The sequence below is a fragment of the Equus quagga genome, chromosome 5, assembly GCF_021613505.1.
Source record: "Equus quagga isolate Etosha38 chromosome 5, UCLA_HA_Equagga_1.0, whole genome shotgun sequence".
NCBI lineage: Eukaryota > Metazoa > Chordata > Mammalia > Perissodactyla > Equidae > Equus > Equus quagga.
Genome location: NC_060271.1, coordinates 132,434,264 through 132,451,287, shown reverse-complemented (window position 1 = coordinate 132,451,287; position 17,024 = coordinate 132,434,264). Strand labels below are relative to the sequence as shown.

Sequence of the window (17,024 nt, the reverse complement as noted above, 5' to 3'; positions counted from 1 at the left end):
AAAAGAAATGGAAAGATACTCTGTGCTCTTGGATTGGAAGAATTAACATACATAAAATGTCCATACTTCCTAAAGCAATCTATAGATTCAATGCAATCCCTATAAGAGTTCCAACAACATTTTTCACAGAAATAGAAGAAAGAATCCTAAAATTTATATGGAACAACAAAAGACACCCAATAGCCAAAGGAATCCTGAGAAAAAAGAACAAAGCTGGAAGTGTCACACTCCCTGATTTCAAAATATACTACAAAGCCATAGAAACCAAAACAGGATGGTACTAGCAGAAAAACAGACACACAGATCAATGGAACAGAATCAAGAGTCCAGAAATAAACCCACACATTTATGGACAGCTAATATTCGGACAAGGGAGCCAAGTGCACACAATGGAGAAAGGAGAGCCTCTTCAATAAATGGTGTTGGGAAAACTAGACAGCCACATGCAAAAGAATGAAAGTAGACCATTATCTTACACCATGCACAAAAATCCACTCAAAATGGATTAAAGACTTGAATGTAAGACCAGAAACCATGAAACTTCTAGAAGAAAACACAGGCAGTACGCTCTTTGACATAGGTCTTAGCAGCATATTTTCAAGTACCATGTATATCCGAGCAAGAGAAACAAAAGAAAAAAATGAACAAATGGGACTACATCAAACTAAAAAGCTTCTGCACAGCAAAGGAAACCATCAACAAAATGAAAAGACAACCTAACAACTGGGAGAGGATATTTGCAAACCTTGTATCAGGTAAGGGGTTAATATCCAAAATATACAAAGAACTCATACATCTCAACAACAAAAAAACCAACAACCCAACTAAAAAATGGGCAAAAGATCTGAACAGAGATTTCTCCAAAGAAGATATATGGATGGCCAACAGGCACATGAAAAGATGTTCAACATCATTAACTATCAGGGAAATGCAAATCAAAACTACAATGAGATATCACCTCACTCTGGTCAGAAGGGCTGTAATTAACAAGAGAGGAAACAACAAGTGTTGGAGAGGATGTGGAGAGAAGGGAACCCTCGTACACTCCTGGCTGGAGAGCAAACTGGTGCAGCCACTATGGAAAACAGTATGGAGTATCCTCAGAAAATTCAGAATAGATCCACCATATAATCCAGCTATTCCACTGCTGAGTATTTATCCAAAGAACTTGAAAACACATTGAAAGGCATAAAGATACATTCACCCCTATGTTCACTGCAGCATTATTCACAATAGCCAAGACTTGGAATCAACCTAGGTGTCCATCAAGGGACGAATGGATAAAGAAGATGTGGTATTTATACACAATGGAATACTACTCAGCCATAAGAAATGATGAAATCCGGCCATGTGTGACAACATAGATGGACCTTGAGGGTATTATGTTAAGTGAAATAAGTCAGAGGGAGAAAGTCAAATACCGTATGATCTCACTCATAAGTAGAAGACAACAATAACAACAAACACACACACAGCAACAGAGATTGGATTGGTGGTTACCATAGGGGAAGGGGGCCAGGGGGAGGGCAAAAGGGGTGATTAGGCTCACATGTGAGGTGATGGACTATAATTAGTTTTTGGGTGGTGAACGTGACGTAATCTACACAGAATCTGAAAAATATTACGATGTACATGTGAAACTATATAATGTTATAATCCAATGTTACCACAATAAAATAGAAAAATAAATAAAGAAAAAGAAAAAAATCTGTAGGACATCCAGAGGCCTAAGTGCAGATTACTTGTTACTTTATATAGAAAATACCAGAATACATAAACACCCAGACATTCAAGTAACTGTTTTGAAAAGTCTTAAAGGTAAAACTCTTCCAAACTGAAACCGTATCTTAGTCAGTCTTTCATGGGTGGGGTAGGGTTGGGGAGGCAAACGAATTCTGAAACGGGAGAGAGAGTGAGAAAGAACCAACACAGCTGGAGTGTATGGATATCCACCATGTGCTGGGTCCTTTACACTGATTATCCCATTTAATCCTTAGAACAAGGGGCAATTTCCCCCATTTCACTCAACCAACTCAAGGTCACTTATACTCAAACCAAGTCGGCCTGAGTCTAGGCTGTTCCATGGCTGCCTTTCTACTTCCAGAGAACGTCTGAGATGAAACTGGATTGCTACAGGCAAGACTTTTAAAAAGATGCTATCTACAAAATACTGCCATCTTATTTAACAAAACATCAACAAATAGCTACTTCTCATAACTAGTAAACACAATAAAAAAGATCCTGTGTAGAGTTCATGCACATTTGTTTTAGATCAACTCATTATATAAGCTTTTTTCTAAATGGAAAGAAATATAGACTAAAAAGACTGCATGTTCTTTTTTCAACACTATTTTGTTGAAAATATACAAATGACCTGATGTGCCTTCAAAGAAACTGCCCCCAGTAATTTGCGGGCAGGGGGATAGGAGTGCAGGCAGGGCACGAGAAGGGGAGAAAGAAGCAAGGATGAAAAATCTTAGCCAGTTTAAGACTGACTTGCAACTCACCTCATTTGATACAAAAGAAGCCTTTTTTGAAAGTTGCACACAAAAGTACTTATAAAAGCAATCGTTGTAAACATACCAGAAGACAGTTTTGAGGAGCATATTTTCCGTAAGGTGGTGAAAGAAGACTTTTCTTAACACCAAATGACACGGTTCAATCTCACAGTTAAGTTAGCGTCTAGGCACTCAGGTTGAAAGTCTACTGCCGGCCAACTCAGGGTGCAAGTAATTTATGCCACTCCAAAGTAACAGCAACAACGTTAACTTGTTTTTAAGGACATTCAAAGAAACTCTTAATAGTACCCCAAAATAAATTTGTGAAAACATTTAGGGAGGGAGTGGTCCATGACGGTGACACATGAGGCTCCTGAACTCACCTCCACTCACGAACACACCAAATCTGTAGCTACACACAAAGCAATCTCTAACTATGTGAGATGATGGATGTGGTAATCATTTCTCAATATATCCATCTATCAAATCATTATGTGTGCATATCAAGCTAATATAGTGTTACATGTCAATTATATCTCAATAAAACTGGAGGGGGGGAGCCATTAGGTAGTTTAAAAGCTTTTCCAAAAAGAAGATACAGATGTTATAAAAGCAAAGTTTGGTAGATTTTTACCATATAAAGATTTAAAACTTATGTATAGCAAAATGAAAAAAAGGCAAAAGACAAATGAAAAGTGGGAGAAAACATTTGCAGAACATATGAAAAAAAGAGTCATTTTACTTAATACACAAAAAACTTCTACATATCCACAAGAAAACAATGAACTACTCAAAATTAGGCAAAAGGCATAAACATTTACAAATGTCAATGTCCAATAAAGATATGAAAAATCTCTCTCAGCCGTAAGTAAGGACGTGCAAATTAAACCATGAGAAAGGCATCGAGCATGCCCCCCCCCCCACCCCCCACACTGCCGAGGGAATGAGGAGCTGGCATTCTGCACTGTCGGGAGACTGTAACAGGGTAGCTCTTCAAAGGAAACTTGACAATGGCCGTCAAAACTTAAAATGAACTATCCTTTACCAAGAAACCCAACGTGTACAACTGGACCCTAGATAAAGTGGCACAAACACTCAAGCATACAAGAGGGCTCATTGTAGCATTGTTTAAATCAGACATGAACAGTGTCCATCAACAAGGGACTATTAAATAAATGGTGTATTTCCCATCTATAGAAAAGAATCATTTCCCATCAGGAGAAGAAAAGCTAGATTAGTCAATTAATGTAACTGGGGTAAAGGACTCTCCTTTTAGAAAAACTGAAGTCACACCGCGTTTCATAAGCCCTGCTGCTCACACTGCATTTTTACTGTGCGCCAGGCACTGTCGTGGCAGGTGTGGATATGCGCCTGACCACAGCTCCACTTGCTGCACTCCTGAAATCCATGGCCTGGTTCCTGCCAAGGGCGCGCTCCCCACAAGTGGGTGTGGCAGGGAAACGAAGGCAGGCCTGTTCCTAGGACACAGGAGACTCTGGCTTTGCCAGCCTTCCTGGAACCGCACCACAGTGGAAGTCTCACCCTACCCAACCTGTCCTCTCCAAAGGGGTCAGACCTGCGGGCGGCCAGCCCGCCCACCTGCCTCCAGCTCCCTCCCAGCCTTCCCTCCCAGGCATTTCTCAGGCAGACCTCCTGTTCACCTAATTGCTTCCTGGCATCTGCTCCTCAGAGGACCCAAACTGTTCTTAGGCTTTACAATTATCTATTTAATCCTCACAACAACTCTATGAGATAAGCGTTATCTACATTTTACAGATGAAGAAACCAAGACACCGCTCTGCTGCCTCTTAAATTTAAAAACCAAGTCCAAATGGATTACTGGCCTATACTCAACTGCGGTGGTCATCAGTGCCACTCAAGGGCACCGGGTTCTCCTCTCCTTCTGGGCAGACGGAGGACTGAATTTCCTGACTCCCTATGGTGACTAGCCACGGCCAGTGAGCCCTTAGCAGAAGTGATGTGTGCCGCTTCTTCTTAATTACCAGAACAAGAACCTCCAGAGTTGTCTTTCTGTCTGCAATATTCCAGAAATGACGAGGGAAGCCCCCTGCCAACTCCTGATTAGACAAGTGGCAAGAGAGACCTTTGTGGTTTTAAGCCCATGAATTTGGGGATGGTTTGTTACCACAAAAGCATAATCTAGTTTATCCTGACTTGGTATGATAACAAACTATCTATGTCCTAAACAAGAATGTAAGAGATTATATATAATCAGATTTTCTACACAAAAACTAAAAACTTCTATACAACAAAAGAATATTAAGACAATATTGTAAGTAACAATCTGGAAGAAAAAAATACAAATTTATGAGATACATAACAAAGGGTTAGGATTCAAAATGTAGAAAGAACTCCTAGAAGTCAATAGGAAAAAGACAACAATATAAAAATGGAGAAAGAAAGCAATATACAATTCACGAAAGAAACTAAAAATCAGATTAGATTTTTGAAATGTGGTTAAAAGAATTGCATAGATCTGTATGTTGTGACATGGAAGATATCCAAGATATACTATTAAGTGAAAAGTGTAAACTGCAGAACAGAAGAAAAATCCAAACTATGTATACATTCATTTCATCAAACATTTATTTGCCCTGTACTTATTATGAGCCTACTATGCACCTACAATGCACTAGACATTAGTTCGTTCTCCATATATCCTATCCATATAGACCACATTTCACTAATTGTAGCTACTCAACAGACCCCAGGTATGCTCCAGGCACAGCCCACGTGCTTTACAGGACAGCTTCAAGTAACCCTCATGAGCATCTTGTGGAATGCGGCACCCTTACTCCAGAGTCTGTGCTACTCGCCACGTGCTGTTCTGCTTCCATCCGCACACGCACAGGAAAACTAGACATCAAACTGTTAGATATGGTCCCCTCTAGGAAGGAGGTAATGGTGAAGGAAGTGGACTTGAAATATTCTGCTATTTCCAATGCGACATGTACAATGAAGCACCCTGTGCAAACCCCTCCTTTCCGATCCTGTTCTCTCCATCCCCTCCACCAAGAGCAATCACTAGCCTTAAGTTGTACAGTACTCTCATGAATATTGTCATACTTTTACCACCTGCACAATTTACATTGTGTATTGCTTTGAATGTTTTAAATTTTATAAAATGGTAAAAGACAAAGTAAGCAGCTGCAATTTCTTTTCACTTAACATTACACTCCTGACATTTATCTATGTTGATACATTTACTTACTGCTGTATCGTATTCCACTGTATGAACACTCCACTGTATGAACACTCGGAGTAGGATTTCTGGGTTGACCATCCTCCCTTAACTAGATGTTGCTAATTGCTCTCCTAAGCAATGTGTACCTATTTATACTCCCAGTAGCAGTGTGAGTTCCACTGCTCCTATTCTTGACAATAGCTGGTACTGTCAGACTTGGAATTTCTGCCAAGCTAATGGATGTAAAATATCTCATTATTTTTTCATTTGCATATCCCCTGATTACTAGTGAGCTTGAGCATTTTTCATATGTTTATTGGACATTCAGTTTCCTCTTTATATTCTTTGCACACTTTTCTATTGAGTTTTTTTCTCATTGATTTTTTTAAAAGAATTTTTTATAGGGGCTGGCCCCGTGGCCGAGTGGTTAAGTTCGCGCACTCCGCTGCAGGTGGCCCAGTGTTTCGTTGGTTCGAATCCTGGGCGCAGACATGGCACTGCTCATCAGACCACGCTGAGGCAGCGTCCCACATGCCACAACTAGAAGGATCCACAACGAAGAATATACAACTATGTACTGGGGGGCTTTGGGGAGAAAAAGGAAAAAATAAAATCTTTAAAAAAAAAAAAAAAAAGAATTTTTTATATATTTGAAACTGATCTTTTGCACATAGCCTCTCTCAAGTCTACGGCTGCTTTTTATCTTTGTTTATGGCGTCTCTTCCAATAGAAGTTTTCTCTATGGTTTATGAGCTCTTTGGCTTTTGGTTTTTGCACTATACATACAACTATATTTATTACATGAATACATGGACACACGTCCATCTATTTCTTGGGTTAGTTTTTTTGAAAAAAAACAGAAAATAGTTCAAGTATGATTATATCACTGAATGAGAGAAACTCAGAATTCTGAATTTTCTACTTACGGCATTAAAACATTTATCTATGTCTATTTCCTAAAACAAAATATCTTAGTGCTTCCAGCACTAACATTTTCTGATTCAGTATAATAGGTTTTATTACATTTCACAAAACCTAAAGCATCCTCACAATATCCATGTGAGATAAACGTCATCTCTGCTTTAAAGGAAACAGCAAGCCTGGAAGATTCAGGACCCAGACCTCCTGGCTCTGTCTTACGCTTTTTCCTTTTAGTTCCAAAGTTGAACCTGATCCTACCATTTCCTCATTTTTACTAAGGGTGCCTAGACTTTAACTAATGTGTAGCAACAAAATCTAAAAATGTTATTCACAACTTGGCATTCTGTCTCTACAATGTATTCTTTCTTTTTATTCTTTAAATTTCCTCCCTTTTACTGGAACACGAGGAGAGGATTTCTAGGGTGTTCAAAACACCTATCAAGTTATACACTTATCCTTGAGCAATTTTCTGAACAGATCTGTGCTATCCAATATGATACCACCAGCCACATGTGGCTACGAGCACTTCTATGTGGCTACTCCAAATTAAGATGTCAAATACACACTAGACTTCAAAGACATAGTATAAAAAAAGAACATCAAATATGTCATTAATAACTTTTTACTGATTACCGTATTGAAATAATATTTTGAATATACTGATTAAATAAAATATATTATGACCATTAATTTCACCTGGTCTTTTTTACTTTTTTTAATGTGTCTATCAGAAAATTTAAAATTACATATGTGGTTAGCATTTGTGGCTTACATTATTTTTCTACTGCACTGCACTGGATATATTTCTGAAATACTTTAAAAGTTTAAAATATTTTTCTCCCTCTTACGAAAAAATGTATACTTAAACTGCCATGTATGCCACATGACAGTTTGTTAATACTTCTACATCACAATTAAGCATTCTATAATAAGCCAACAATTGACTTATAATAAGTTTAGAGTAAAAAAACCTTAAATTTTGTGACAGCCCAAAATCAGTACAATCCTCAAAAAATTAACAAAAGTAGCGCAAAAAATCAATTGTTACTTCCATATCTCTATCAATGAAACACAAAATATGTTCTAGTGTTATTTTCCTAATAGCATAAATGGCTTTTGGATAGCATATTTACATTCTTAGCCAGTGGCTCCCAAGAGAACAGCCAGTCCTCAGGAGACCCCACATTGGTGTGGGGTGGAGGAGTGAGGCACACAGCCTGTGGCCAAGGATCACAGGGCTTCTCAAGGCCCCACAGATAGAATAACCTTTAGCATCGTTGGCACTGTGCTCAAATCTACCTGCGTAAGTCCAGCTGTCTAATAATGACCCGCACAGCTGGGTCGAAATGGATTCCCAGATACCAGCCCCTGAATTTTTATTCCTCTAGTCTGAAATAGGACCTCAAATTCTTTTTTTTTTAATTCCCCAGCAAAATTCGCGTACAGCCATGTTTGGGAAAATGTCCTCATCAACCAAGCTCAAAGTCAACTAGATATGATGGGGCCCAAAGGTCAGGCAAAGAACCACTTTTTAAATCTTTAGGAAATAACGCAAATTAACCCACATAAGATACTATTAGATACCCACCAGACTGCCAAACCTCTTACAGTCTGACAATACCAAATGTACACCACCACGTGGAGCATTGGGGTCCCTCACACGCGGCTAACACAACTACTCCGGAAAACAGCGTGGTGTTTTCTTACAGAAGTGAAGAAACTCATGCCCTGTGACTCAGGCACTCTACTACTTAGAGGTACAACATGGGGACCAGGAGACATGCACAAGACTGTTCAAAACAGTGTTGTTCATAATAGCCAAAAGCTAGAAAAAACCTAATGCCCATTAACAGTACAATGGTTAAATATATTGTGGTATATTCATGCAACAGGAAACTACACAGAACAATGAAAATAAAAGAATTATAACCTCTTACAACATATGGATTAAACTCAACACACAACGCTGTGTGAACTAAGCCATGCCTCTCTTGAATCCATTCAGAGGCATACATACAAAATATAAACATATATTCATAAACAAGCAATAAACCATATTGTTTGGGGATACCAACACAAGTGACAAAACTATAAAGCAGAGCATGAAATGACTATCACTGAAGTCACTCATGTGCTCACCTACAGAGGAAGGGAACAGGATACAGTGAGAGACACACGGGGGCTTTTGTGGGTTGGTAATATTCTATTTCTTGACCAGGTGGTTACAGAGGTATTGACTTTATAATTTTTTGTTAAACTTTATGTATTGGCTATGGTAACACTAGGTGCTGTAATAAACACACTCAAAATATATGTAATGGCTCCAACAAAACTGAGGTTCACATAATAGTCCAAAACAGATATTCCTGGTCAGCGAGCGGCCTTCCTAGGTAGGTGATTTAGGGGTCCCGGCTCCCCCCATCTTGTGGTACCATTATCCAGAACCTCATCACTGCTGCATCCAACCATCGGAAGGGCAACATGAGAGCATGGGAAAGACACACTTGTTTCTAAAGAGCCCGAGCCTGAAATGGGATGTGGATCACTGCCATTCATACTCCATGGGCAGAGCTAGTAATGAGCCCCACCATGCTGCAAGGCTGACTGGGAACTGTGGTCAGGCTGTGTGTCAGGAGAGGGAAAAAACTGACTTTTGATGAAGAGCTAGCAGTCTCTACCACACTTTAGTTATATTTCATATATTTTCCTGAATGGGTATTTCATAATAAAAAAAGGTAAAATGAAAAACTACATCTATATCTGTCCAAGCAATCATGAATCTGCCCCAAGAAATAAATTCAAAATATTGCTTCATGTACATAACTAAATTAGGAAGGCAAGGCACGAAATTGATAATCAGTCAGTATTATGTTCTCTGTATGTCTACACCTTAAGTTTATTATGAGTATTTAAATCCATAAAAATCTTGAAATTGGAAATACCCTAAAAGATGAGCCAGTCCAGCCCCCAGTCCATACAGCATTTCCCTCAGAAGCTGCCTGTAAACGGTCATCCATCTTCTCACTTCCAGAGACAGGTCGCTCACTACTTTGCAAGCCAATTTATTCCATTGTTGGAAACCACTAAATTTTAAAAAGTTCTTCCTGAGAGGGACCTAAACTCTGCCTGCTTGGAACTTCCATCAGTTGCATGCCACACCTCCTCAGGGACCATGGCACTATCAATTACTACTCTTTCTTCTGAATCTTCAACATCTTCCTCTCCTTTAGCCCCTCACCATTCCCTTCACGCATGGACAGGCTTACGTCTCCACAATCTTTAAAAACACTCTCGTATAATTCTACCTCTCCAAATATCTAGCCATGCTTTCCCTTATAGGCAAGCTTCTGAAAGCAAGTACTCTGGTTTCTACCTTCACATATTCATCGGTCCCACAATGTGAATTAAGTGAGGACTGGGCACTCCGTCACTGACCCCACACCCCAACGGTGAGCCCACTGGTTTCCAACCTGGTTACTCCACTGATCCTGCTCTTTCCAAAGGCAACAGCACCATATTCACGGAGACTTTTCAGTTTTCATCTTCCCCCACCTCTCTCTAAGTGAATGACAGTGTTAACCACTAGAATGTTCTCTTCCTCATTTTGTGACATAATGCTCAGTTTCAGTGTCACTTCCTCTGAGAAGTCCTCCTTGCGATTCATCTGGCCTCTGTTAGCACCCAGGTCAAGTCAAGTGCCCTGTTCTGTGGTCCCACCGCACCCACACACTTACTAGACTTGTCCATCCTGTGCACTTCTCCGCATCCACCTCTACATTCCTCAGGAGGAATACAGACTCTGGTACACGATAAATACTCAAACTTTTTTTTAAGGAACTGGCCGTATCTGTGTCCTCTGTAAGGACACAAAATAAGCCTAATCATCTTTCCACAAGGATAACTCCTCTGAAGATGCACAAACTTCTTTTCCACAGTAAGCCACGGCAATTCACCAAATGCTATTTGGAGAACAGCATTTCAGACTGTTCACCAACTTTGTTTGTCCAGTTCATTTATACACCACTCAGCAAAGAAAAATAGGTATTTCTCTGCTTTTGATATAACAATTTCTGAATCCTATACCACCAATATACAGTTTTCTTAAAGTCACAATTAGACCCTATTTTAACTATATTTAGAAGACAAACTATTGCTCAGGAATTTATTACTTTCTCTGACACCCACTAGAAATGTTAAAAGTCATTAAAAAGAATTCCAAATAAAAAGTTCTAAGGAAACATAAACGGAAAAAAGAAGAAACAAAGTGTAGCTTAGTTAAATATTTTCTTTGGAGAACAGGGTAAGAAGAGAGTTCAGGTCTTCTTTCAAATGCATCCCTTCTCAGCGAGTGGGGAAACGGAACTTTCTAAGTACTCCCAAGGCTAAGGGTTTTAAATATTCAAATTAAAGTCAAGAATTCTATAATATCTCAATGGTTCTGAGATATATAATATCTAAAAACAACCTTTAATAGACTGTTCCTCTGCTTTATAAAACTTAGCTAATAATCTTATAACAGTCCTAAATATTAAACAACATTCCTGCTCACAAATTATCGTTCTCAAATTGAAAAGCTATCATATACACCCGCTTTTCCAAATTGTGAATTGAAATAGTCTATCAGAAAACACAAAAATAAAACTTGATGGCTTTTTGTGTAGCAAGTAAGCATCAGATCCAATGTCACTTAGCAGAATATATCACATGCAAATAAGAGGAAGGCAGGATTCGATACAGACTCAGAATCAGAATGCCACCTGCATTAACTTCAAACACTTACAGTTTCTAATGATGAGGGAACACGACAATCAAAAATAAGCATCAAACAAAGATTCCTATTTGAGGGTTAAATGTCTCACTGAATAGACCAAAATAACTCCTGTTTGTAGTCTAGTTGGTTTGAATTCTCGGGGGGTTCTGAAAAGCTATGCAGAGCATCAGAAGCAGTACAGAACAACTGGAAGAAGATGATAAGGCAGCACACCGGGCTGTGGAATTCACCTGCTGTTAACTAGCAGTGTGCTCTGAGATAACTTACGCTCTCTCTAAGATAACTTACTATCTCCCCACTTCAGCTTAGAAAGCAACAGTCTTCATATAGACAAATAACAACCAGTTAGATAAAATGGAAAGAAAAAACCCACATACCACAGCAACAAGAAATATTAATAGCTAAAAATAATCTCAATATAATATGTACATGAAACAAATTTTAAAATGCCATGAGACGAGAACAAAAAGCACTTGAATAAACAGAAAGGTAACCATTCACCAATAGGAAGACTCAGATCATAAAAATGTTAATTTCTCCCTACGGTAATCATTAAGTCCAACACAATAAAAACGTCAATAGGCTTTTTAGAAAAGAAAAGGTTGATTTTAAAATTAATATAGAAATATATACAAGTGAGAAATTTATAATGAGGGTGGACTTCCTCTACTAATGAGAGTAAAGCAAAAAAATTTTTTTAAGCTAGAAGGAAGAACAAATGAACAGACAGATCAATAAAATAGAATCAGAAGTCCAGAGATATATTCAAATACATCATAGGTCTTTAGAATATGATAAAGGCAACATTTAAAAATGTTCTGAATATAACACAAATTCAGAAGGAAAAAAAGAAAATTAGATACAATTCCATTACATAAATATAAAAATTCCCTCGTGGCCAAACACCATAAGCAAAGTCAAAAGAGAAACAACAGACTGAAAAGGGATACTTACAAGTCATACAAGTCATACTACCCAAAACTAATTTCCTTAATATATATAAAGCTCCTACAGATCAGTAACAAAAAGAATCACAAAGCAATAGAAAAATGGGCAGATATATACATGGTCAGTTCTCAGAAAAAAAATTACAAATGACTCATTCATATGAAAAGATGCCCAAACTCTGTAATAAGAGAAATGGAAATTAAAATCAGAATAAAGCAACATTTTCACCCATTCAATTGGTGAAATCAAAACCTTCAACAGCACACTGTATTGTCAGGTGTATAAGAGAAGAGGAACTCTACAACACTGCTGGTGGAAGTGTATACTGACACGATGCTGATGGAGAAAAATCTGGCAATGTGGGAGATGATGTATTTACATATACAGTCATGTGTCACTTAACGACAGGGATGCATTCTGACAAATGCGTTATTAGGCGACTCCATCATTACATGAACATCACAGAGTGCACTTACACGAACTAGATGGCATAGCCCACTGCACACCTAGGCTCTGTGGTACTGATATTATGGGACCACCGTCATGCATGCGGTCTGTCTCTAACTGAAACATCATTATTTGGCACATGACTACATTTAACAGGTATTACACCATTGCCATAATAGGAAAAAACCGGAAAAGACAGGGACTAGTAAGAGCATGGTACTTTAAATCAATGAATGCTAAACAGCATCAAAAAGAATGAGGCAGTCCTCTAAGTACTGAGATCAAACCATCTTCTAGACACCCTGCAGCAGCACACCTTTGTCCTTGCCAAGAGAAGTCTGACTTCGTTCAGTTACCAGGCAGCCACTTGCTTCAAGACAAGCCTGACCTTCCCTAGTCCCATGGGGTGAAGAGTAACTGGTCTCAGTCAGTCATTGCCAACAACTCATTCAGGACATGTACCTCTGTGCAATTCTGGTCGATGGGAAATGAAGCTGAGGGCTCCTGGGAAAGTCTTCCTCGCACATAAAAATGAACACAACAAAGATATGCAGGTTTTCCCTAAGGACTTAGCAATTTACACGATACACATTGAATGGGAAAGGCACCTGGGGGTCAGGTGGGGCACAGACCAAGAGGAATAAACAGGAAAGCAAAACAGAAAGACCTAAGGACCAGGCCTTCAGGGCATCGAGTTAACCAAACCTTGAAGCACGCTGTCTCTGGGTTTCCATGAGATGATAAACATCCCGTTTGGAAGATCTCTAGAAAGATACTCCAGTAACTGGTCACAATGGTTGTCATTCAGGGTAGAGGATAGGGGTAAAAGGGAGACTTAATACCCTACCTGTTTATTTTGCGTTTATTATCTGTCCCCAAATAAAGTTTTAAAAAGTAGTACATGCTTGTTTTCAAATCTCTAAACAAAAAACTGAGCACCAAGATTTAAGATAGTAATTATCTCACCTCCCTACACTGAATCTGCATTGCTAGTTTCATCGCACTAAATGCCCTGTACTGGCAGCCAGGTCTTAAAGGATACAATAAGCATTTCCAAACATGATTAGGCCACTGCCATTGAAAAACAGCTCTTTCAAGCACAAAGTCAACTCCACTATTGTCAGAACTAACTTTCGTAACGTAACACGAAACTTATTTAACTCAAGAACTACGACCTCCCGTAAGTAGTAAAAATAAATTCAAACCAAAAATCTGGGAAACTAGTTTTTATAAACCACCATAAAAATCTACAGATTATCCAAAAAGAATAACATTCTGCACAGAATTCAAATTGGATACATAAACTGAATTCTCTACTGCACCCTTATCTATCTCATCATTCTACCAAATCTGCCTCTTTCCTCTGAGGTCCCTATCTTAGTTAACAGGATCACTTCCACCCAGCTTCTCAACTAGAAACTATGGAAACTTTACTCATACTTCTGGGCTTCCAAAACACATTTTAAATTATTTCTATACAGCAGCTGTCACTTACTGGCCTATTAGTCTGACTTTCCCTTTAGACTGTGAGCATCTCAAGGCCTGCAAACAAATTTTACTCATCTATGAATTCCTACCCATCCTGGAGTGGAGTGCCTGTCTCTATCTGTGCTTTTAACTCACTGAAAGAAAAAGCAGAAAGAAAATCATGCCTCAAGAGCTTGCTTAAAATCAAGGAGAGGAAACTATTAACATAACAGCTCATATTTATCTTCCATCTTTCTTAGGGCCTTAAAACAGTATTAATTACTACAATTGGAAACTCCATAATCAGAAATAAAAAAATAAATATATAAGCATAAACATGCATTCTCTTCAACCTTCAGTAAACATTTATGTTTAAGTATAACAAACAATACAGAAATGATAGTTCTGCGCTCACAAAGCCTACAGGCGCGCAAGCAGACAGACAAATGAGGGATAACAATGACCGCTGCCGAGGAGGATGGCAGGAAGGACCAGTGTCATGAGAACACAAAGTGGAGGGACTTCTCTGGCATGCCTCTCGGAACCAAATCCTACCTCCTGAATTATATGCCAACTGCCTATCCTAATGCCACAAAAGCAAAACACACTGGGTTTAGCCAGCAAAGAACCCTGCTCTACCAGGACAGGCCTGTACCTTAGATACAACATTCTCTCCTCTTCCTTCCCAGACAACAGCAAGGCGAGAGCCCAGACATCCCATAACCTCCTACTCCAAGCTAAATTCAAAGTCGTTAAAAACAGCCAGACTCCCAGGGGTTTATTAACTGGCAGATCCTGAAGTGTATTCTCAGATCATCCAGAGAAACCAAAAAGCAGTAAGCTTTTCTAAATGCACCAAAACAAAATCAGAAAGCAAGTGATTTAATCAAGACCCCACAGAGATTAAAAGACATATCTTCTACCTATCAGCTTAATGAGAGCTTTTCTCACTTAATTTCAGTCTTAACCATCCGTGTAAAATTCCTATGAACTAAGAAGGAATTTATTTACATTTACCTGTGAAATTAAAAGATGCTAGATTCACTGCATGCACAACTGCTAAATTATCAAGCTCAAGCAAAGGCGCTCTACTGAAATTAATTTACTCCAAGCAAAACAAACTCACCATACACACATCCCAAAATATCACACAGAGCACAAAGGAAGGGTTGTTGTGCTTCCTACCCAAAACACTTGTCAGTCTTACTGTGACAATTATTAACAAGGAGCTCATCCCTGGACAGGACAAAGGGGGGATGAATACAAACACAAAGAACGATCGCCCCTTATATCAAGAGGGTTTGAAGAGTGTGTGTATATGCGTGTATGTGTGTGTGCACCTCAATATTTGTTTCTTAGGTGGTTAGGGACAATACTAGCAAATCAGAAGGCTTGCTGAAGGGAAAAAGTAAGGGGAGTCCAAATTCACAACAACTGGACAAACCGATGCTCGTATATCCATACAATAAAAAAGGATGAGCTATTGTGACACATACAAAAACACGGCTGAATTTCAAAATAATTACACGGAGTGAAAGAACTGAGGAAAAAAGCAGAGCACCTACTGGACAATTCTATTTACACAAATTTCTAGAAAAAGCAGATTAGTGGTTTCCTGAGATGCAAGGCAGGGAGAAGCATGAGGCGACGGTATTCCTAAGGGGCACAAGCAGACTTCGGAGGCGACGGAGACGTGCGTTATATGTGTCACAATGACAGTTTTACGGAAGGATACATGTGTCGAAACATCCAATTTTGCTCTTTAAATATGTACAGTTTACTGTGTGTCAATTTTACCTCAACAAAGTTGTTTAAAATTTTTTAAATAAAAATAAACTCACACTGACCATCACTTGGGTTTAACTGAAAACCTCACAATGTGACTGAGATTACCTTTACTTTTGAAAGGATATTTCATTTCAGCTATATATCAAGCTCTGTGGACAAGCAACTGTCAAGCGATTTTGGAATGAACACAGATGTAGGACAATTAATGCCTGTATTTCCTCCCTATTCATCATTTTCACGGTCTAACAAGCTAAACGCATTTTACTGAACATTCCCATTTCTTTACTTCCTCCCAGACAGTCTGTGTGACTCAATAAATGTCTGATTTTCAGAAGGAAGGGAACTTAAAGATCATCCAGTCCAACTTCCTCAGTTTAAAGACGTAAACTGACGATGCTACGCACTCCTGGGGCAGTCACCTCTATGCTGCTGACACCTAACTTTGTAATTTTTATCTTGACCTCTCCACTGAGCTCCAGTTTCACTTATTCAACTGCCCACTAACTCCTCACTTGGATGTCTAATAAGAATCTAAAACTCACTGTGGCCAAAAGGGCACTCTTGATCCCCTCCCTTCCTTCTTCCCCAAATTTACCCATCTCGGTAATGCACCGTCATGAATTCAGCTGCTCAACCAAAAACCTAGCAATTACCCTTGACTACTACTTATTTATTACCTTCCAATGCATTCCTAAGTCCTTTTCGCTCTGTCTCCAAATTATATCTAGCATGCAAGCTCTAGCCCTCGTCTCCATCTCCATTGCCGCCATCATTTCTTGACCGGACAATTGGTAGACTTGACTACAAGGTCTCCCAATTTTCTCTCTTGCTTCTACAAGTCAGTTCCCACAATGCAAGCAGTCATGTGACCAGCTTTAAAATACTTTGGTAGACTGCCCATAATAATTAAAATATAATCTTAACTCCTTACTCTGTCCTCAGAGAACCAGAAGCCCACTAGCCTCATGTGCCACTATTT

General features: G+C 39.0%; 1 protein-coding gene across 1 annotated transcript in view; it reads right to left on the bottom strand.

Moving 5' to 3' along the window:
• The window catches only part of MBOAT2 (membrane bound O-acyltransferase domain containing 2), a 126,889-nt gene that overhangs the window by 83,015 nt on the left and 26,850 nt on the right, over positions 1–17,024 (bottom strand). The gene's annotated exons all lie outside the window — the stretch shown is intronic.